Source organism: Eubalaena glacialis, chromosome 13, assembly GCF_028564815.1.
Source record: "Eubalaena glacialis isolate mEubGla1 chromosome 13, mEubGla1.1.hap2.+ XY, whole genome shotgun sequence".
Taxonomy (NCBI): Eukaryota; Metazoa; Chordata; class Mammalia; order Artiodactyla; family Balaenidae; genus Eubalaena; species Eubalaena glacialis.
Genome location: NC_083728.1, coordinates 34,616,324 through 34,639,931, shown reverse-complemented (window position 1 = coordinate 34,639,931; position 23,608 = coordinate 34,616,324).

The window sequence follows — 23,608 nt, the reverse complement described above, 5'->3', positions numbered from 1 at the left end:
GCGAGACAGTTGCGGTTTGAAAGCTGCCTGAAAAACACTCCTGCTGCCCATCTTCTCTTTGCTGCCTGAAGGCGTCACCAAAGTACTATGAGTGTACTCGTATGAGGCATGCTGTCTCAGTTCCTTGCTGGAAGCTCCTCCAGGAGCACTCTGGAACTTACCAGCCAAAGAAATGGCACCCCAGGCCTCATGGAAAAGTCCAGATTTCTCCCATTGCAAGCTTAGTTGTGCCATAGTAGCGAAGAAGCGTGTGTTAAAGGAAAGCTGCAACACGGTTACATATTTCGACTCGTTGGGCACTCACGTTCTTTGTAACATCTGTGAAGGGGCACTGAACGCCGCCAACTCTTCTCTTGCCTTTGAGTCCCAGGAGGCAAACGGGTTCGTTTGCTTTAACGCTGTGAATGTGCAGCGGTAATGGCAAAGCCCTGCCCGGATCGCTCGACAGCTCTCGTTTGTACAGCATTCAAATGGCCTCAGGAACGCCGTTCTAAGCAGCCTTACATTCCATGCTGGTGTGCCCCAAGGAGGAATTTGGGTTCTGAGAAACGCCACTGTGCCTCACAAATGAAACCTGTGAACTCCCAACGGACGTCTCCCTACGGCAGTCGGAAGCTAGATGTTGAGTTCCAGCCTGAAAACAACGGACAGCTTTCCCTGTGACAATGCTGGACTTCTGGGACCATCCAGATTCACCAAGGCCTAACTTTTGCACGGCGGGGGAATGCTCTTGTGCATGTACAGCAGTCCCCACGTGAAAACCTTTCTTAGCAGATGGAGGCAGTCTTTCCCTTGTACTAGGTAGCTAGGCAGAATCATCAGATAAACATGCTTTGTCATCGAGCTTGAAAGTGGGACACTGATGGGAAAGTTCACATTTTCCCGCTTTGCAAGCGACTTGCTTTTGGCTTCAAAGCTGCCTGAACAGCACTAGCGGCCCACCTTCTCTTCACTGCAGGAGTTTCGCTGTGGGCCAAGGCTGCGTTCTCTCAATGCCAAAAAAGTGCTGACAATTCCCTTCTAGAAACTCATCCTACTGCACTCCAAATTCAGCTCCGGCCAATGAAAGGTGACCTAAGGCCACAAGGTAAGATCCAGTGTTTCATATCAGCAGAGCTGGGTGTGCATTGTATCCACGAAACCATACTCTGAAATGGAGTGCCTTAACTCTGCTATGCCCCTGGGGACACATAGGACAGTGGATCGTGCACCCATTTCGCATGATGACCACTGTGTGCCGGAAGAGTGTCCTCTGGCTTCTGAGGAACCCTAGGCGAAATAGGCCCCTGGGAAGCACTCTTCCCATTCATAGCAAGGGAAAAGTACTGCTTTCTGGGTTGCCAAGGAAGAGTGTCCCAGTCGTCAAAGAGCCTCGCGAAAGCAGTGCTGGGCAGACTCTGTTTGCAAGTCGACTGGCCTCAGTGACTGAAAGGGAATTCCACTGCCAATACACAGTGGGTTGACGATTGAGGCCTGGACTCAGGACAGCATGCAGGCAGAAGCGAAAGCTGAGCTCTGCGTCCAGCCTGAAGACCAGTACACTTTTCACACTTAACTCTGTTGGGATGTGCAAGAGCCATGGTCACCGAGGCCTACCTAAGGTACTGAAATACTTCCCCAGTTCAGCCTAGGCAGAGGACTCTGTTGCCAAAGGATCTCCATGGAAGGTCCCTGTGGGTTCCGCGTGTTTCCATGAGGTAGTCAGAAACGACTGAGGGTAACTATAGGAGCTCATGGTTGAAAGCAGGCTACCCTGGCAAAACCTTATTTTCCTCCGCGGTAGGCGAGACAGTTGCGGTTTGAAAGCTGCCTGAAAAACACTCCTGCTGCCCATCTTCTCTTTGCTGCCTGAAGGCGTCACCAAAGTACTATGAGTGTACTCATATGAGGCATGCTGTCTCAGTTCCTTGCTGGAAGCTCCTCCAGGAGCACTCTGGAACTTACCAGCCAAAGAAATGGCACCCCAGGCCTCATGGAAAAGTCCAGATTTCTCCCATTGCAAGCTTAGTTGTGCCATAGTAGCGAAGAAGCATGTGTTAAAGGAAAGCTGCAACACGGTTACATATTTCGACTCGTTGGGCACTCACGTTCTTTGTAACATCTGTGAAGGGGCACTGAACGCCGCCAACTCTTCTCTTGCCTTTGAGTCCCAGGAGGCAAACGGGTTCGTTTGCTTTAACGCTGTGAATGTGCAGCGGTAATGGCAAAGCCCTGCCCGGATCGCTCGACAGCTCTCGTTTGTACAGCATTCAAACGGCCTCAGGAACGCCGTTCTAAGCAGCCTTACATTCCATGCTGGTGTGCCCAAGGAGGAATTTGGATTCTTCTGAGAAACACCACTGTGCCTCACTAATGAAACCTGTGAAAACCCAAAGGACCTCTCCCTACGGCAGTCGGAAGCTAGATGTTGAGTTCCAGACTGAAAACACCGGACAGCTTTCCCTGTGTCTTTGTTGGAATTCTGGGACCATCCAGATTCACAAGGCCTAACTTTTGCACGGCGGGGGAATGCTCTTGTGCATGTACAGCATTCCCCACGTGAAAACCTTTCTTAGCAGATGGAGGCAGTCTTTCCCTTGTACTAGGTAGCTAGGCAGAATCATCAGATAAACATGCTTTGTCATCGAGCTTGAAAGTGGGACACTGATGGGAAAGTTCACATTTTCCCGCTTTGCAAGCGACTTGCTTTTGGCTTCAAAGCTGCCTGAACAGCACTAGCGGCCCACGTTCTCTTCACTGCAGGAGTTTCGCTGTGGGCCAAGGCTGCGTTCTCTCAATGCCAAAAATGTGCTGACAATTCCCTTCTAGAAACTCATCCTACTGCACTCCAAATTCAGCTCCGGCCAATGAAAGGTGACCTAAGGCCACAAGCTAAGATCCAGTGTTTCATATCAGCAGAGCTGGGTGTGCATTGTATCCACGAAACCATACTCTGAAATGGAGTGCCTTAACTCTGCTATGCCCCTGGGGACACATAGGACAGTGGATCGTGCACCCATTTCGCATGATGACCACTGTGTGCCTGAAGAGCGTCCTCTGGCTTCTGAGGAACCCTAGGCGAAATAGGCCCCTGGGAAGCACTCTTCCCATTCATAGCAAGGGAAAAGTACTGATTTCTGGGTTGCCAAGGAAGAGTGTCCCAGTCGTCAAAGAGCCTCGCGAAAGCAGTGCTGGGCAGACTCTGTTTGCAAGTCGACTGGCCTCAGTGACTGAAAGAGAACTCCACTGCTAATACACAGTGTGCTGACGATTGAGGCCTGGACTCAGGACAGCATGCAGGCAGAAGCGAAAGCTGAGCTCTGCGTCCAGCCTGAAGACCAGTACACTTTTCACACTTAACTCTGTTGGGATGTGCAAGAGCCATGGTCACCGAGGCCTACCTAAGGTACTGAAATACTTCCCCAGTTCAGCCTAGGCAGAGGACTCTGTTGCCAAAGGATCTCCATGGAAGGGCCCTGTGAGTTCCGTGTGTTTCCTTGAGGGAGTCAGAAACGACTGAGGGTAACTATAGGAGCTCATGGTTGAAAGCAGGCTACCCTGGCAAAACCTTATTTTCCTCCGCGGTAGGCGAGACAGTTGCGGTTTGAAAGCTGCCTGAAAAACACTCCTGCTGCCCATCTTCTCTTTGCTGCCTGAAGGCGTCACCAAAGTACTATGAGTGTACTCGTATGAGGCATGCTGTCTCAGTTCCTTGCTGGAAGCTCCTCCAGGAGCACTCTGGAACTTACCAGCCAAAGAAATGGCACCCCAGGCCTCATGGAAAAGTCCAGATTTCTCCCATTGCAAGCTTAGTTGTGCCATAGTAGCGAAGAAGCATGTGTTAAAGGAAAGCTGCAACACGGTTACATATTTCGACTCGTTGGGCACTCACGTTCTTTGTAACATCTGTGAAGGGGCACTGAACGCCGCCAACTCTTCTCTTGCCTTTGAGTCCCAGGAGGCAAACGGGTTCGTTTGCTTTAGCGCTGTGAATGTGCAGCGGTAATGGCAAAGCCCTGCCCGGATCGCTCGACAGCTCTCGTTTGTACAGCATTCAAACGGCCTCAGGAACGCCGTTCTAAGCAGCCTTACATTCCATGCTGGTGTGCCCAAGGAGGAATTTGGATTCTTCTGAGAAACACCACTGTGCCTCACTAATGAAACCTGTGAAAACCCAAAGGACCTCTCCCTACGGCAGTCGGAAGCTAGATGTTGAGTTCCAGACTGAAAACACCGGACAGCTTTCCCTGTGTCTTTGTTGGAATTCTGGGACCATCCAGATTCACAAGGCCTAACTTTTGCACGGCGGGGGAATGCTCTTGTGCATGTACAGCATTCCCCACGTGAAAACCTTTCTTAGCAGATGGAGGCAGTCTTTCCCTTGTACTAGGTAGCTAGGCAGAATCATCAGATAAACATGCTTTGTCATCGAGCTTGAAAGTGGGACACTGATGGGAAAGTTCACATTTTCCCGCTTTGCAAGCGACTTGCTTTTGGCTTCAAAGCTGCCTGAACAGCACTAGCGGCCCACCTTCTCTTCACTGCAGGACTTTCGCTGTGGGCCAAGGCTGCGTTCTCTCAATGCCAAAAAAGTGCTGACAATTCCCTTCTAGAAACTCATCCTACTGCACTCCAAATTCAGCTCCGGCCAATGAAAGGTGACCTAAGGCCACAAGGTAAGATCCAGTGTTTCATATCAGCAGAGCTGGGTGTGCATTGTATCCACGAAACCATACTCTGAAATGGAGTGCCTTAACTCTGCTATGCCCCTGGGGACACATAGGACAGTGGATCGTGCACCCATTTCGCATGATGACCACTGTGTGCCTGAAGAGTGTCCTCTGGCTTCTGAGGAACCCTAGGCGAAATAGGCCCCTGGGAAGCACTCTTCCCATTCATAGCAAGGGAAAAGTACTGATTTCTGGGTTGCCAAGGAAGAGTGTCCCAGTCGTCAAAGAGCCTCGCGAAAGCAGTGCTGGGCAGACTCTGTTTGCAAGTCGACTGGCCTCAGTGACTGAAAGGGAATTCCACTGCCAATACACAGTGGGTTGACGATTGAGGCCTGGACTCAGGACAGCATGCAGGCAGAAGCGAAAGCTGAGCTCTGCGTCCAGCCTGAAGACCAGTACACTTTTCACACTTAACTCTGTTGGGATGTGCAAGAGCCATGGTCACCGAGGCCTACCTAAGGTACTGAAATACTTCCCCAGTTCAGCCTAGGCAGAGGACTCTGTTGCCAAAGGATCTCCATGGAAGGGCCCTGTGAGTTCCGTGTGTTTCCATGAGGTAGTCAGAAACGACTGAGGGTAACTATAGGAGCTCATGGTTGAAAGCAGGCTACCCTGGGAAAACCTTATTTTCCTCCGCGGTAGGCGAGACAGTTGCGGTTTGAAAGCTGCCTGAAAAACACTCCTGCTGCCCATCTTCTCTTTGCTGCCTGAAGGCGTCACCAAAGTATTATGAGTGTACTCGTATGAGGCATGCTGTCTCAGTTCCTTGCTGGAAGCTCCTCCAGGAGCACTCTGGAACTTACCAGCCAAAGAAATGGCACCCCAGGCCTCATGGAAATGTCCAGATTTCTCCCATTGCAAGCTTAGTTGTGCCATAGTAGCGAAGAAGCATGTGTTAAAGGAAAGCTGCAACACGGTTACATATTTCGACTCGTTGGGCACTCACGTTCTTTGTAACATCTGTGAAGGGGCACTGAACGCCGCCAACTCTTCTCTTGCCTTTGAGTCCCAGGAGGCAAACGGGTTCGTTTGCTTTAACGCTGTGAATGTGCAGCGGTAATGGCAAAGCCCTGCCCGGATCGCTCGACAGCTCTCGTTTGTACAGCATTCAAACGGCCTCAGGAACGCCGTTCTAAGCAGCCTTACATTCCATGCTGGTGTGCCCAAGGAGGAATTTGGATTCTTCTGAGAAACACCACTGTGCCTCACTAATGAAACCTGTGAAAACCCAAAGGACCTCTCCCTACGGCAGTCGGAAGCTAGATGTTGAGTTCCAGACTGAAAACACCGGACAGCTTTCCCTGTGTCTTTGTTGGAATTCTGGGACCATCCAGATTCACCAAGGCCTAACTTTTGCACGGCGGGGGAATGCTCTTGTGCATGTACAGCATTCCCCACGTGAAAACCTTTCTTAGCAGATGGAGGCAGTCTTTCCCTTGTACTAGGTAGCTAGGCAGAATCATCAGATAAACATGCTTTGTCATCGAGCTTGAAAGTGGGACACTGATGGGAAAGTTCACATTTTCCCGCTTTGCAAGCGACTTGCTTTTGGCTTCAAAGCTGCCTGAACAGCACTAGCGGCCCACCTTCTCTTCACTGCAGGAGTTTTGCTGTGGGCCAAGGCTGCGTTCTCTCAATGCCAAAAATGTGCTGACAATTCCCTTCTAGAAACTCATCCTACTGCACTCCAAATTCAGCTCCGGCCAAAGAAAGGTGACCTAAAGCCACAAGGTACGATCCAGTGTTTCATATCAGCAGAGCTGGGTGTGCATTGTATCCACGAAACCATACTCTGAAATGGAGTGCCTTAACTCTGCTATGCCCCTGGGGACACATAGGACAGTGGATCGTGCACCCATTTCGCATGATGACCACTGTGTGCCTGAAGAGCGTCCTCTGGCTTCTGAGGAACCCTAGGCGAAATAGGTTCCTGGGAAGCATTCTTCCCATTCATAGCAAGGGAAAAGTACTGCTTTCTGGGTTGCCAAGGAAGAGTGTCCCAGTCGTCAAAGAGCCTCGCGAAAGCAGTGCTGGGCAGACTCTGTTTGCAAGTCGACTGGCCTCAGTGACTGAAAGGGAACTCCACTGCTAATACACAGTGTGCTGACGATTGAGGCCTGGACTCAGGACAGCACGCAGGCAGAAGCGAAAGCTAAGCTCTGCGTCCAGCCTGAAGACGAGTACACTTTTCACACTTAACTCTGTTGGGATGTGCAAGAGCCATGGTCACCGAGGCCTACCTAAGGTACTGAAATACTTCCCCAGTTCAGCCTAGGCAGAGGACTCTGTTGCCAAAGGATCTCCATGGAAGGGCCCTGTGGGTTCCGTGTGTTTCCTTGAGGGAGTCAGAAACGACTGAGGGTAACTATAGGAGCTCATGGTTGAAAGCAGGCTACCCTGGCAAAACCTTATTTTCCTCCGCGGTAGGCGAGACAGTTGCGGTTTGAAAGCTGCCTGAAAAACACTCCTGCTGCCCATCTTCTCTTTGCTGCCTGAAGGCGTCACCAAAGTACTATGAGTGTACTCGTATGAGGCATGCTGTCTCAGTTCCTTGCTGGGAGCTCCTCCAGGAGCACTCTGGAAATTACCAGCCAAAGAAATGGCACCCCAGGCATCAAGTAAAAGTCCAGATGTCTCCCATTGTAAGCTTAGGTGTGCCATAGTAGCGAAGAAGCATGTGTTAAAGGAATGCTTCCACTCTGTTATGTATTTCACGACGCGTTGTGCACTCACATTCGTTGTAACATCTGTGAAGGAGCACTGAACGCCGCCAACTCTTTTGTTGCCTTTGAGTCCCAGGAGGCAAAAGGGTTCGTTTGCTTTAACGCTGTGAATGTGCAGCGGTAATGGCAAAGCCCTGCCCGGATCGCTCGACAGCTCTCGTTTGTACAGCATTCAAATGGCCTCAGGAACGCCGTTCTAAGCAGCCTTACATTCCATGCTGGTGTGCCCCAAGGAGGAATTTGGGTTCTGAGAAACGCCACTGTGCCTCACAAATGAAACCTGTGAACTCCCAACGGACGTCTCCCTACGGCAGTCGGAAGCTAGATGTTGAGTTCCAGCCTGAAAACAACGGACAGCTTTCCCTGTGACAATGCTGGACTTCTGGGACCATCCAGATTCACCAAGGCCTAACTTTTGCACGGCGGGGGAATGCTCTTGTGCATGTACAGCAGTCCCCACGTGAAAACCTTTCTTAGCAGATGGAGGCAGTCTTTCCCTTGTACTAGGTAGCTAGGCAGAATCATCAGATAAACATGCTTTGTCATCGAGCTTGAAAGTGGGACACTGATGGGAAAGTTCACATTTTCCCGCTTTGCAAGCGACTTGCTTTTGGCTTCAAAGCTGCCTGAACAGCACTAGCGGCCCACCTTCTCTTCACTGCAGGACTTTCGCTGTGGGCCAAGGCTGCGTTCTCTCAATGCCAAAAAAGTGCTGACAATTCCCTTCTAGAAACTCATCCTACTGCACTCCAAATTCAGCTCCGGCCAATGAAAGGTGACCTAAGGCGACAAGGTAAGATCCAGTGTTTCATATCAGCAGAGCTGGGTGTGCATTCTATCCACGAAACCATACTCTGAAATGGAGTGCCTTAACTCTGCTATGCCCCTGGGGACACATAGGACAGTGGATCGTGCACCCATTTCGCATGATGACCACTGTGTGCCTGAAGAGTGTCCTCTGGCTTCTGAGGAACCCTAGGCGAAATAGGCCCCTGGGAAGCACTCTTCCCATTCATAGCAAGGGAAAAGTACTGCTTTCTGGGTTGCCAAGGAAAAGTGTCCCAGTCGTCAAAGAGCCTCGCGAAAGCAGTGCTGGGCAGACTCTGTTTGCAAGTCGACTGGCCTCAGTGACTGAAAGGGAATTCCACTGCCAATACACAGTGGGTTGACGATTGAGGCCTGGACTCAGGACAGCATGCAGGCAGAAGCGAAAGCTGAGCTCTGCGTCCAGCCTGAAGACCAGTACACTTTTCACACTTAACTCTGTTGGGATGTGCAAGAGCCATGGTCACCGAGGCCTACCTAAGGTACTGAAATACTTCCCCAGTTCAGCCTAGGCAGAGGACTCTGTTGCCAAAGGATCTCCATGGAAGGCCCTGTGGGTTCCGTGTGTTTCCTTGAGGTAGTCAGAAACGACTGAGGGTAACTATAGGAGCTCATGGTTGAAAGCAGGCTACCCTGGCAAAACCTTATTTTCCTCCGCGGTAGGCGAGACAGTTGCGGTTTGAAAGCTGCCTGAAAAACACTCCTGCTGCCCATCTTCTCTTTGCTGCCTGAAGGCGTCACCAAAGTACTATGAGTGTACTCGTATGAGGCATGCTGTCTCAGTTCCTTGCTGGAAGCTCCTCCAGGAGCACTCTGGAACTTACCAGCCAAAGAAATGGCACCCCAGGCCTCATGGAAAAGTCCAGATTTCTCCCATTGCAAGCTTAGTTGTGCCATAGTAGCGAAGAAGCATGTGTTAAAGGAAAGCTGCAACACGGTTACATATTTCGACTCGTTGGGCACTCACGTTCTTTGTAACATCTGTGAAGGGGCACTGAACGCCGCCAACTCTTCTCTTGCCTTTGAGTCCCAGGAGGCAAACGGGTTCGTTTGCTTTAACGCTGTGAATGTGCAGCGGTAATGGCAAAGCCCTGCCCGGATCGCTCGACAGCTCTCGTTTGTACAGCATTCAAACGGCCTCAGGAACGCCGTTCTAAGCAGCCTTACATTCCATGCTGGTGTGCCCAAGGAGGAATTTGGATTCTTCTGAGAAACACCACTGTGCCTCACTAATGAAACCTGTGAAAACCCAAAGGACCTCTCCCTACGGCAGTCGGAAGCTAGATGTTGAGTTCCAGACTGAAAACACCGGACAGCTTTCCCTGTGTCTTTGTTGGAATTCTGGGACCATCCAGATTCACCAAGGCCTAACTTTTGCACGGCGGGGGAATGCTCTTGTGCATGTACAGCATTCCCCACGTGAAAACCTTTCTTAGCAGATGGAGGCAGTCTTTCCCTTGTACTAGGTAGCTAGGCAGAATCATCAGATAAACATGCTTTGTCATCGAGCTTGAAAGTGGGACACTGATGGGAAAGTTCACATTTTCCCGCTTTGCAAGCGACTTGCTTTTGGCTTCAAAGCTGCCTGAACAGCACTAGCGGCCCACCTTCTCTTCACTGCAGGACTTTCGCTGTGGGCCAAGGCTGCGTTCTCTCAATGCCAAAAATGTGCTGACAATTCCCTTCTAGAAACTCATCCTACTGCACTCCAAATTCAGCTCCGGCCAATGAAAGGTGACCTAAGGCCACAAGGTAAGATCCAGTGTTTCATATCAGCAGAGCTGGGTGTGCATTGTATCCACGAAACCATACTCTGAAATGGAGTGCCTTAACTCTGCTATGCCCCTGGGGACACATAGGACAGTGGATCGTGCACCCATTTCGCATGATGACCACTGTGTGCCTGAAGAGTGTCCTCTGGCTTCTGAGGAACCCTAGGCGAAATAGGCCCCTGGGAAGCACTCTTCCCATTCATAGCAAGGGAAAAGTACTGCTTTCTGGGTTGCCAAGGAATAGTGTCCCAGTCGTCAAAGAGCCTCGCGAAAGCAGTGCTGGGCAGACTCTCTTTGCAAGTCGACTGGCCTCAGTGACTGAAAGGGAATTCCACTGCCAATACACAGTGGGTTGACGATTGAGGCCTGGACTCAGGACAGCATGCAGGCAGAAGCGAAAGCTGAGCTCTGCGTCCAGCCTGAAGACCAGTACACTTTTCACACTTAACTCTGTTGGGATGTGCAAGAGCCATGGTCACCGAGGCCTACCTAAGGTACTGAAATACTTCCCCAGTTCAGCCTAGGCAGAGGACTCTGTTGCCAAAGGATCTCCATGGAAGGCCCTGTGGGTTCCGTGTGTTTCCTTGAGGTAGTCAGAAACGACTGAGGGTAACTATAGGAGCTCATGGTTGAAAGCAGGCTACCCTGGCAAAACCTTATTTTCCTCCGCGGTAGGCGAGACAGTTGCGGTTTGAAAGCTGCCTGAAAAACACTCCTGCTGCCCATCTTCTCTTTGCTGCCTGAAGGCGTCACCAAAGTACTATGAGTGTACTCGTATGAGGCATGCTGTCTCAGTTCCTTGCTGGAAGCTCCTCCAGGAGCACTCTGGAACTTACCAGCCAAAGAAATGGCACCCCAGGCCTCATGGAAAAGTCCAGATTTCTCCCATTGCAAGCTTAGTTGTGCCATAGTAGCGAAGAAGCATGTGTTAAAGGAAAGCTGCAACACGGTTACATATTTCGACTCGTTGGGCACTCACGTTCTTTGTAACATCTGTGAAGGGGCACTGAACGCCGCCAACTCTTCTCTTGCCTTTGAGTCCCAGGAGGCAAACGGGTTCGTTTGCTTTAACGCTGTGAATGTGCAGCGGTAATGGCAAAGCCCTGCCCGGATCGCTCGACAGCTCTCGTTTGTACAGCATTCAAACGGCCTCAGGAACGCCGTTCTAAGCAGCCTTACATTCCATGCTGGTGTGCCCAAGGAGGAATTTGGATTCTTCTGAGAAACACCACTGTGCCTCACTAATGAAACCTGTGAAAACCCAAAGGACCTCTCCCTACGGCAGTCGGAAGCTAGATGTTGAGTTCCAGACTGAAAACACCGGACAGCTTTCCCTGTGTCTTTGTTGGAATTCTGGGACCATCCAGATTCACCAAGGCCTAACTTTTGCACGGCGGGGGAAATGCTCTTGTGCATGTACAGCATTCCCCACGTGAAAACCTTTCTTAGCAGATGGAGGCAGTCTTTCCCTTGTACTAGGTAGCTAGGCAGAATCATCAGATAAACATGCTTTGTCATCGAGCTTGAAAGTGGGACACTGATGGGAAAGTTCACATTTTCCCGCTTTGCAAGCGACTTGCCTTTGGCTTCAAAGCTGCCTGAACAGCAATAGCGGCCCACCTTCTCTTCACTGCAGGAGTGTCGCTGTGGGCCAAGGCTGCGTTCTCTCAATGCCAAAAATGTGCTGACAATTCCCTTCTAGAAACTCATCCTACTGCACTCCAAATTCAGCTCCGGCCAAAGAAAGGTGACCTAAAGCCACAAGGTACGATCCAGTGTTTCATATCAGCAGAGCTGGGTGTGCATTGTATCCACGAAACCATACTCTGAAATGGAGTGCCTTAACTCTGCTATGCCCCTGGGGACACATAGGACAGTGGATCGTGCACCCATTTCGCATGATGACCACTGTGTGCCTGAAGAGCGTCCTCTGGCTTCTGAGGAACCCTAGGCGAAATAGGTTCCTGGGAAGCATTCTTCCTATTCATAGCAAGGGAAAAGTACTGCTTTCTGGGTTGCCAAGGAAGAGTGTCCCAGTCGTCAAAGAGCCTCGCGAAAGCAGTGCTGGGCAGACTCTGTTTGCAAGTCGACTGGCCTCAGTGACTGAAAGGGAACTCCACTGCTAATACACAGTGTGCTGACGATTGAGGCCTGGACTCAGGACAGCACGCAGGCAGAAGCGAAAGCTAAGCTCTGCGTCCAGCCTGAAGACGAGTACACTTTTCACACTTAACTCTGTTGGGATGTGCAAGAGCCATGGTCACCGAGGCCTACCTAAGGTACTGAAATACTTCCCCAGTTCAGCCTAGGCAGAGGACTCTGTTGCCAAAGGATCTCCATGGAAGGGCCCTGTGGGTTCCGTGTGTTTCCTTGAGGGAGTCAGAAAAGACTGAGGGTAACTATAGGAGCTCATGGTTGAAAGCAGGCTACCCTGGCAAAACCTTATTTTCCTCCGCGGTAGGCGAGACAGTTGCGGTTTGAAAGCTGCCTGAAAAACACTCCTGCTGCCCATCTTCTCTTTGCTGCCTGAAGGCGTCACCAAAGTACTATGAGTGTACTCGTATGAGACATGCTGTCTCAGTTCCTTGCTGGGAGCTCCTCCAGGAGCACTCTGGAAATTACCAGCCAAAGAAATGGCACCCCAGGCATCAAGTAAAAGTCCAGATGTCTCCCATTGTAAGCTTAGGTGTGCCATAGTAGCGAAGAAGCATGTGTTAAAGGAATGCTTCCACTCTGTTATGTATTTCACGACGCGTTGTGCACTCACATTCGTTGTAACATCTGTGAAGGAGCACTGAACGCCGCCAACTCTTTTGTTGCCTTTGAGTCCCAGGAGGCAAAAGGGTTCGTTTGCTTTAATGCTGTGAATGTGCAGCGGTAATGGCAAAGCCCTGCCCGGATCGCTCGACAGCTCTCGTTTGTACAGCATTCAAATGGCCTCAGGAACGCCGTTCTAAGCAGCCTTACATTCCATGCTGGTGTGCCCCAAGGAGGAATTTGGGTTCTGAGAAACGCCACTGTGCCTCACAAATGAAACCTGTGAACTCCCAACGGACGTCTCCCTACGGCAGTCGGAAGCTAGATGTTGAGTTCCAGCCTGAAAACAACGGACAGCTTTCCCTGTGACAATGCTGGACTTCTGGGACCATCCAGATTCACCAAGGCCTAACTTTTGCACGGCGGGGGAATGCTCTTGTGCATGTACAGCAGTCCCCACGTGAAAACCTTTCTTAGCAGATGGAGGCAGTCTTTCCCTTGTACTAGGTAGCTAGGCAGAATCATCAGATAAACATGCTTTGTCATCGAGCTTGAAAGTGGGACACTGATGGGAAAGTTCACATTTTCCCGCTTTGCAAGCGACTTGCTTTTGGCTTCAAAGCTGCCTGAACAGCACTAGCGGCCCACCTTCTCTTCACTGCAGGACTTTCGCTGTGGGCCAAGGCTGCGTTCTCTCAATGCCAAAAATGTGCTGACAATTCCCTTCTAGAAACTCATCCTACTGCACTCCAAATTCAGCTCCGGCCAATGAAAGGTGACCTAAGGCCACAAGGTAAGATCCAGTGTTTCATATCAGCAGAGCTGGGTGTGCATTGTATCCACGAAACCATACTCTGAAATGGAGTGCCTTAACTCTGCTATGCCCCTTGGGACACATAGGACAGTGGATCGTGCACCCATTTCGCATGATGACCACTGTGTGCCTGAAGAGTGTCCTCTGGCTTCTGAGGAACCCTAGGCGAAATAGGCCCCTGGGAAGCACTCTTCCCATTCATAGCAAGGGAAAAGTACTGCTTTCTGGGTTGCCAAGGAAGAGTGTCCCAGTCGTCAAAGAGCCTCGCGAAAGCAGTGCTGGGCAGACTCTGTTTGCAAGTCGACTGGCCTCAGTGACTGAAAGGGAATTCCACTGCCAATACACAGTGGGTTGACGATTGAGGCCTGGACTCAGGACAGCATGCAGGCAGAAGCGAAAGCTGAGCTCTGCGTCCAGCCTGAAGACCAGTACACTTTTCACACTTAACTCTGTTGGGATGTGCAAGAGCCATGGTCACCGAGGCCTACCTAAGGTACTGAAATACTTCCCCAGTTCAGCCTAGGCAGAGGACTCTGTTGCCAAAGGATCTCCATGGAAGGCCCTGTGGGTTCCGTGTGTTTCCTTGAGGTAGTCAGAAACGACTGAGGGTAACTATAGGAGCTCATGGTTGAAAGCAGGCTACCCTGGCAAAACCTTATTTTCCTCCGCGGTAGGCGAGACAGTTGCGGTTTGAAAGCTGCCTGAAAAACACTCCTGCTGCCCATCTTCTCTTTGCTGCCTGAAGGCGTCACCAAAGTACTATGAGTGTACTCGTATGAGGCATGCTGTCTCAGTTCCTTGCTGGAAGCTCCTCCAGGAGCACTCTGGAACTTACCAGCCAAAGAAATGGCACCCCAGGCCTCATGGAAAAGTCCAGATTTCTCCCATTGCAAGCTTAGTTGTGCCATAGTAGCGAAGAAGCATGTGTTAAAGGAAAGCTGCAACACGGTTACATATTTCGACTCGTTGGGCACTCACGTTCTTTGTAACATCTGTGAAGGGGCACTGAACGCCGCCAACTCTTCTCTTGCCTTTGAGTCCCAGGAGGCAAACGGGTTCGTTTGCTTTAACGCTGTGAATGTGCAGCGGTAATGGCAAAGCCCTGCCCGGATCGCTCGACAGCTCTCGTTTGTACAGCATTCAAACGGCCTCAGGAACGCCGTTCTAAGCAGCCTTACATTCCATGCTGGTGTGCCCAAGGAGGAATTTGGATTCTTCTGAGAAACACCACTGTGCCTCACTAATGAAACCTGTGAAAACCCAAAGGACCTCTCCCTACGGCAGTCGGAAGCTAGATGTTGAGTTCCAGACTGAAAACACCGGACAGCTTTCCCTGTGTCTTTGTTGGAATTCTGGGACCATCCAGATTCACAAGGCCTAACTTTTGCACGGCGGGGGAATGCTCTTGTGCATGTACAGCATTCCCCACGTGAAAACCTTTCTTAGCAGATGGAGGCAGTCTTTCCCTTGTACTAGGTAGCTAGGCAGAATCATCAGATAAACATGCTTTGTCATCGAGCTTGAAAGTGGGACACTGATGGGAAAGTTCACATTTTCCCGCTTTGCAAGCGACTTGCTTTTGGCTTCAAAGCTGCCTGAACAGCACTAGCGGCCCACCTTCTCTTCACTGCAGGAGTGTCGCTGTGGGCCAAGGCTGCGTTCTCTCAATGCCAAAAATGTGCTGACAATTCCCTTCTAGAAACTCATCCTACTGCACTCCAAATTCAGCTCCGGCCAAAGAAAGGTGACCTAAAGCCACAAGGTACGATCCAGTGTTTCATATCAGCAGAGCTGGGTGTGCATTGTATCCACGAAACCATACTCTGAAATGGAGTGCCTTAACTCTGCTATGCCCCTGGGGACACATAGGACAGTGGATCGTGCACCCATTTCGCATGATGACCACTGTGTGCCTGAAGAGCGTCCTCTGGCTTCTGAGGAACCCTAGGCGAAATAGGTCCCTGGGAAGCATTCTTCCCATTCATAGCAAGGGAAAAGTACTGCTTTCTGGGTTGCCAAGGAAGAGTGTCCCAGTCGTCAAAGAGCCTCGCGAAAGCAGTGCTGGGCAGACTCTGTTTGCAAGTCGACTGGCCTCAGTGACTGAAAGGGAACTCCACTGCTAATACACAGTGTGCTGACGATTGAGGCCTGGACTCAGGACAGCACGCAGGCAGAAGCGAAAGCTAAGCTCTGCGTCCAGCCTGAAGACGAGTACACTTTTCACACTTAACTCTGTTGGGATGTGCAAGAGCCATGGTCACCGAGGCCTACCTAAGGTACTGAAATACTTCCCCAGTTCAGCCTAGGCAGAGGACTCTGTTGCCAAAGGATCTCCATGGAAGGGCCCTGTGGGTTCCGTGTGTTTCCTTGAGGGAGTCAGAAACGACTGAGGGTAACTATAGGAGCTCATGGTTGAAAGCAGGCTACCCTGGCAAAACCTTATTTTCCTCCGCGGTAGGCGAGACAGTTGCGGTTTGAAAGCTGCCTGAAAAACACTCCTGCTGCCCATCTTCTCTTTGCTGCCTGAAGGCGTCACCAAAGTACTATGAGTGTACTCGTATGAGGCATGCTGTCTCAGTTCCTTGCTGGGAGCTCCTCCAGGAGCACTCTGGAAATTACCAGCCAAAGAAATGGCACCCCAGGCATCAAGTAAAAGTCCAGATGTCTCCCATTGTAAGCTTAGGTGTGCCATAGTAGCGAAGAAGCATGTGTTAAAGGAATGCTTCCACTCTGTTATGTATTTCACGACGCGTTGTGCACTCACATTCGTTGTAACATCTGTGAAGGAGCACTGAACGCCGCCAACTCTTTTGTTGCCTTTGAGTCCCAGGAGGCAAAAGGGTTCGTTTGCTTTAACGCTGTGAATGTGCAGCGGTAATGGCAAAGCCCTGCCCGGATCGCTCGACAGCTCTCGTTTGTACAGCATTCAAATGGCCTCAGGAACGCCGTTCTAAGCAGCCTTACATTCCATGCTGGTGTGCCCCAAGGAGGAATTTGGGTTCTGAGAAACGCCACTGTGCCTCACAAATGAAACCTGTGAACTCCCAACGGACGTCTCCCTACGGCAGTCGGAAGCTAGATGTTGAGTTCCAGCCTGAAAACAACGGACAGCTTTCCCTGTGACAATGCTGGACTTCTGGGACCATCCAGATTCACCAAGGCCTAACTTTTGCACGGCGGGGGAATGCTCTTGTGCATGTACAGCAGTCCCCACGTGAAAACCTTTCTTAGCAGATGGAGGCAGTCTTTCCCTTGTACTAGGTAGCTAGGCAGAATCATCAGATAAACATGCTTTGTCATCGAGCTTGAAAGTGGGACACTGATGGGAAAGTTCACATTTTCCCGCTTTGCAAGCGACTTGCTTTTGGCTTCAAAGCTGCCTGAACAGCACTAGCGGCCCACCTTCTCTTCACTGCAGGAGTTTCGCTGTGGGCCAAGGCTGCGTTCTCTCAATGCCAAAAAAGTGCTGACAATTCCCTTCTAGAAACTCATCCTACTGCACTCCAAATTCAGCTCCGGCCAATGAAAGGTGACCTAAGGCCACAAGGTAAGATCCAGTGTTTCATATCAGCAGAGCTGGGTGTGCATTGTATCCACGAAACCATACTCTGAAATGGAGTGCCTTAACTCTGCTATGCCCCTGGGGACACATAGGACAGTGGATCGTGCACCCATTTCGCATGATGACCACTGTGTGCCTGAAGAGTGTCCTCTGGCTTCTGAGGAACCCTAGGCGAAATAGGCCCCTGGGAAGCACTCTTCCCATTCATAGCAAGGGAAAAGTACTGCTTTCTGGGTTGCCGAGGAAGAGTGTCCCAGTCGTCAAAGAGCCTCGCGAAAGCAGTGCTGGGCAGACTCTGTTTGCAAGTCGACTGGCCTCAGTGACTGAAAGGGAATTCCACTGCCAATACACAGTGGGTTGACGATTGAGGCCTGGACTCAGGACAGCATGCAGGCAGAAGCGAAAGCTGAGCTCTGCGTCCAGCCTGAAGACCAGTACACTTTTCACACTTAACTCTGTTGGGATGTGCAAGAGCCATGGTCACCGAGGCCTACCTAAGGTACTGAAATACTTCCCCAGTTCAGCCTAGGCAGAGGACTCTGTTGCCAAAGGATCTCCATGGAAGGCCCTGTGGGTTCCGTGTGTTTCCTTGAGGTAGTCAGAAACGACTGAGGGTAACTATAGGAGCTCATGGTTGAAAGCAGGCTACCCTGGCAAAACCTTATTTTCCTCCGCGGTAGGCGAGACAGTTGCGGTTTGAAAGCTGCCTGAAAAACACTCCTGCTGCCCATCTTCTCTTTGCTGCCTGAAGGCGTCACCAAAGTACTATGAGTGTACTCGTATGAGGCATGCTGTCTCAGTTCCTTGCTGGAAGCTCCTCCAGGAGCACTCTGGAACTTACCAGCCAAAGAAATGGCACCCCAGGCCTCATGGAAAAGTCCAGATTTCTCCCATTGCAAGCTTAGTTGTGCCATAGTAGCGAAGAAGCATGTGTTAAAGGAAAGCTGCAACACGGTTACATATTTCGACTCGTTGGGCACTCACGTTCTTTGTAACATCTGTGAAGGGGCACTGAACGCCGCCAACTCTTCTCTTGCCTTTGAGTCCCAGGAGGCAAACGGGTTCGTTTGCTTTAACGCTGTGAATGTGCAGCGGTAATGGCAAAGCCCTGCCCGGATCGCTCGAAAGCTCTCGTTTGTACAGCATTCAAACGGCCTCAGGAACGCCGTTCTAAGCAGCCTTACATTCCATGCTGGTGTGCCCAAGGAGGAATTTGGATTCTTCTGAGAAACACCACTGTGCCTCACTAATGAAACCTGTGAAAACCCAAAGGACCTCTCCCTACGGCAGTCGGAAGCTAGATGTTGAGTTCCAGACTGAAAACACCGGACAGCTTTCCCTGTGTCTTTGTTGGAATTCTGGGACCATCCAGATTCACAAGGCCTAACTTTTGCACGGCGGGGGAATGCTCTTGTGCATGTACAGCATTCCCCACGTGAAAACCTTTCTTAGCAGATGGAGGCAGTCTTTCCCTTGTACTAGGTAGCTAGGCAGAATCATCAGATAAACATGCTTTGTCATCGAGCTTGAAAGTGGGACACTGATGGGAAAGTTCACATTTTCCCGCTTTGCAAGCGACTTGCTTTTGGCTTCAAAGCTGCCTGAACAGCACTAGCGGCCCACCTTCTCTTCACTGCAGGAGTGTCGCTGTGGGCCAAGGCTGCGTTCTCTCAATGCCAAAAATGTGCTGACAATTCCCTTCTAGAAACTCATCCTACTGCACTCCAAATTCAGCTCCGGCCAATAAAAGGTGACCTAAGGCCACAAGGTAAGATCCAGTGTTTCATATCAGCAGAGCTGGGTGTGCATTGTATCCACGAAACCATACTCTGAAATGGAGTGCCTTAACTCTGCTATGCCCCTGGGGACACATAGGACAGTGGATCGTGCACCCATTTCGCATGATGACCACTGGTGTGCCTGAAGAGCGTCCTCTGGCTTCTGAGGAACCCTAGGCGAAATAGGCCCCTGGGAAGCACTCTTCCCATTCATAGCAAGGGAAAAGTACTGATTTCTGGGTTGCCAAGGAAGAATGTCCCAGTCGTCAAAGAGCCTCGCGAAAGCAGTGCTGGGCAGACTCTGTTTGCAAGTCGACTGGCCACAGTGACTGAAAGAGAACTCCACTGCTAATACACAGTGTGCTGACGATTGAGGCCTGGACTGAAGACAGCACGCAGGCAGAAGCGAAAGCTGAGCTCTGCGTCCAGCCTGAAGACCAGTACACTTTTCACACTTAACTCTGTTGGGATGTGCAAGAGCCATGGTCACCGAGGCCTACCTAAGGTACTGAAATACTTCCCCAGTTCAGCCTAGGCAGAGGACTCTGTTGCCAAAGGATCTCCATGGAAGGGCCCTGTGGGTTCCGTGTGTTTCCTTGAGGGAGTCAGAAACGACTGAGGGTAACTATAGGAGCTCATGGTTGAAAGCAGGCTACCCTGGCAAAACCTTATTTTCCTCCGCGGTAGGCGAGACAGTTGCGGTTTGAAAGCTGCCTGAAAAACACTCCTGCTGCCCATCTTCTCTTTGCTGCCTGAAGGCGTCACGAAAGTACTATGAGTGTACTCGTATGAGGCATGCTGTCTCAGTTCCTTGCTGGGAGCTCCTCCAGGAGCACTCTGGAAATTACCAGCCAAAGAAATGGCACCCCAGGCATCAAGTAAAAGTCCAGATGTCTCCCATTGTAAGCTTAGGTGTGCCATAGTAGCGAAGAAGCATGTGTTAAAGGAATGCTTCCACTCTGTTATGTATTTCACGACGCGTTGTGCACTCATATTCGTTGTAACATCTGTGAAGGAGCACTGAACGCCGCCAACTCTTTTGTTGCCTTTGAGTCCCAGGAGGCAAAAGGGTTCGTTTGCTTTAACGCTGTGAATGTTCAGCGGTAATGGCAAAGCCCTGCCCGGATCGCTCGACAGCTCTCGTTTGTACAGCATTCAAATGGCCTCAGGAACGCCGTTCTAAGCAGCCTTACATTCCATGCTGGTGTGCCCCAAGGAGGAATTTGGGTTCTGAGAAACGCCACTGTGCCTCACAAATGAAACCTGTGAACTCCCAACGGACGTCTCCCTACGGCAGTCGGAAGCTAGATGTTGAGTTCCAGCCTGAAAACAACGGACAGCTTTCCCTGTGACAATGCTGGACTTCTGGGACCATCCAGATTCACAAGGCCTAACTTTTGCACGGCGGGGGAATGCTCTTGTGCATGTACAGCATTCCCCACGTGAAAACCTTTCTTAGCAGATGGAGGCAGTCTTTCCCTTGTACTAGGTAGCTAGGCAGAATCATCAGATAAACATGCTTTGTCATCGAGCTTGAAAGTGGGACACTGATGGGAAAGTTCACATTTTCCCGCTTTGCAAGCGACTTGCTTTTGGCTTCAAAGCTGCCTGAACAGCACTAGCGGCCCACCTTCTCTTCACTGCAGGACTTTCGCTGTGGGCCAAGGCTGCGTTCTCTCAATGCCAAAAATGTGCTGACAATTCCCTTCTAGAAACTCATCCTACTGCACTCCAAATTCAGCTCCGGCCAATGAAAGGTGACCTAAGGCCACAAGGTAAGATCCAGTGTTTCATATCAGCAGAGCTGGGTGTGCATTGTATCCACGAAACCATACTCTGAAATGGAGTGCCTTAACTCTGCTATGCCCCTGGGGACACATAGGACAGTGGATCGTGCACCCATTTCGCATGATGACCACTGTGTGCCTGAAGAGTGTCCTCTGGCTTCTGAGGAACCCTAGGCGAAATAGGCCCCTGGGAAGCACTCTTCCCATTCATAGCAAGGGAAAAGTACTGCTTTCTGGGTTGCCAAGGAAGAGTGTCCCAGTCGTCAAAGAGCCTCGCGAAAGCAGTGCTGGGCAGACTCTGTTTGCAAGTCGACTGGCCTCAGTGACTGAAAGGGAATTCCACTGCCAATACACAGTGGGTTGACGATTGAGGCCTGGACTCAGGACAGCATGCAGGCAGAAGCGAAAGCTGAGCTCTGCGTCCAGCCTGAAGACCAGTACACTTTTCACACTTAACTCTGTTGGGATGTGCAAGAGCCATGGTCACCGAGGCCTACCTAAGGTACTGAAATACTTCCCCAGTTCAGCCTAGGCAGAGGACTCTGTTGCCAAAGGATCTCCATGGAAAGCCCTGTGGGTTCCGTGTGTTTCCTTGAGGTAGTCAGAAACGACTGAGGGTAACTATAGGAGCTCATGGTTGAAAGCAGGCTACCCTGGCAAAACCTTATTTTCCTCCGCGGTAGGCGAGACAGTTGCGGTTTGAAAGCTGCCTGAAAAACACTCCTGCTGCCCATCTTCTCTTTGCTGCCTGAAGGCGTCACCAAAGTACTATGAGTGTACTCGTATGAGGCATGCTGTCTCAGTTCCTTGCTGGAAGCTCCTCCAGGAGCACTCTGGAACTTACCAGCCAAAGAAATGGCACCCCAGGCCTCATGGAAAAGTCCAGATTTCTCCCATTGCAAGCTTAGTTGTGCCATAGTAGCGAAGAAGCATGTGTTAAAGGAAAGCTGCAACACGGTTACATATTTCGACTCGTTGGGCACTCACGTTCTTTGTAACATCTGTGAAGGGGCACTGAACGCCGCCAACTCTTCTCTTGCCTTTGAGTCCCAGGAGGCAAACGGGTTCGTTTGCTTTAACGCTGTGAATGTGCAGCGGTAATGGCAAAGCCCTGCCCGGATCGCTCGACAGCTCTCGTTTGTACAGCATTCAAACGGCCTCAGGAACGCCGTTCTAAGCAGCCTTACATTCCATGCTGGTGTGCCCAAGGAGGAATTTGGATTCTTCTGAGAAACACCACTGTGCCTCACTAATGAAACCTGTGAAAACCCAAAGGACCTCTCCCTACGGCAGTCGGAAGCTAGATGTTGAGTTCCAGACTGAAAACACCGGACAGCTTTCCCTGTGTCTTTGTTGGAATTCTGGGACCATCCAGATTCACAAGGCCTAACTTTTGCACGGCGGGGGAATGCTCTTGTGCATGTACAGCATTCCCCACGTGAAAACCTTTCTTAGCAGATGGAGGCAGTCTTTCCCTTGTACTAGGTAGCTAGGCAGAATCATCAGATAAACATGCTTTGTCATCGAGCTTGAAAGTGGGACACTGATGGGAAAGTTCACATTTTCCCGCTTTGCAAGCGACTTGCTTTTGGCTTCAAAGCTGCCTGAACAGCACTAGCGGCCCACCTTCTCTTCACTGCAGGACTTTCGCTGTGGGCCAAGGCTGCGTTCTCTCAATGCCAAAAATGTGCTGACAATTCCCTTCTAGAAACTCATCCTACTGCACTCCAAATTCAGCTCCGGCCAATGAAAGGTGACCTAAGGCCACAAGGTAAGATCCAGTGTTTCATATCAGCAGAGCTGGGTGTGCATTGTATCCACGAAACCATACTCTGAAATGGAGTGCCTTAACTCTGCTATGCCCCTGGGGACACATAGGACAGTGGATCGTGCACCCATTTCGCATGATGACCACTGGTGTGCCTGAAGAGCGTCCTCTGGCTTCTGAGGAACCCTAGGCGAAAAAGGCCCCTGGGAAGCACTCTTCCCATTCATAGCAAGGGAAAAGTACTGATTTCTGGGTTGCCAAGGAAGAGTGTCCCAGTCGTCAAAGAGCCTCGCGAAAGCAGTGCTGGGCAGACTCTGTTTGCAAGTCGACTGGCCTCAGTGACTGAAAGGGAACTCCACTGCTAATACACAGTGTGCTGACGATTGAGGCCTGGACTCAGGACAGCACGCAGGCAGAAGCGAAAGCTAAGCTCTGCGTCCAGCCTGAAGACGAGTACACTTTTCACACTTAACTCTGTTGGGATGTGCAAGAGCCATGGTCACCGAGGCCTACCTAAGGTACTGAAATACTTCCCCAGTTCAGCCTAGGCAGAGGACTCTGTTGCCAAAGGATCTCCATGGAAGGGCCCTGTGGGTTCCGTGTGTTTCCTTGAGGGAGTCAGAAACGACTGAGGGTAACTATAGGAGCTCATGGTTGAAAGCAGGCTACCCTGGCAAAACCTTATTTTCCTCCGCGGTAGGCGAGACAGTTGCGGTTTGAAAGCTGCCTGAAAAACACTCCTGCTGCCCATCTTCTCTTTGCTGCCTGAAGGCGTCACGAAAGTACTATGAGTGTACTCGTATGAGGCATGCTGTCTCAGTTCCTTGCTGGGAGCTCCTCCAGGAGCACTCTGGAAATTACCAGCCAAAGAAATGGCACCCCAGGCATCAAGTAAAAGTCCAGATGTCTCCCATTGTAAGCTTAGGTGTGCCATAGTAGCGAAGAAGCATGTGTTAAAGGAATGCTTCCACTCTGTTATGTATTTCACGACGCGTTGTGCACTCACATTCGTTGTAACATCTGTGAAGGAGCACTGAACGCCGCCAACTCTTTTGTTGCCTTTGAGTCCCAGGAGGCAAAAGGGTTCGTTTGCTTTAACGCTGTGAATGTTCA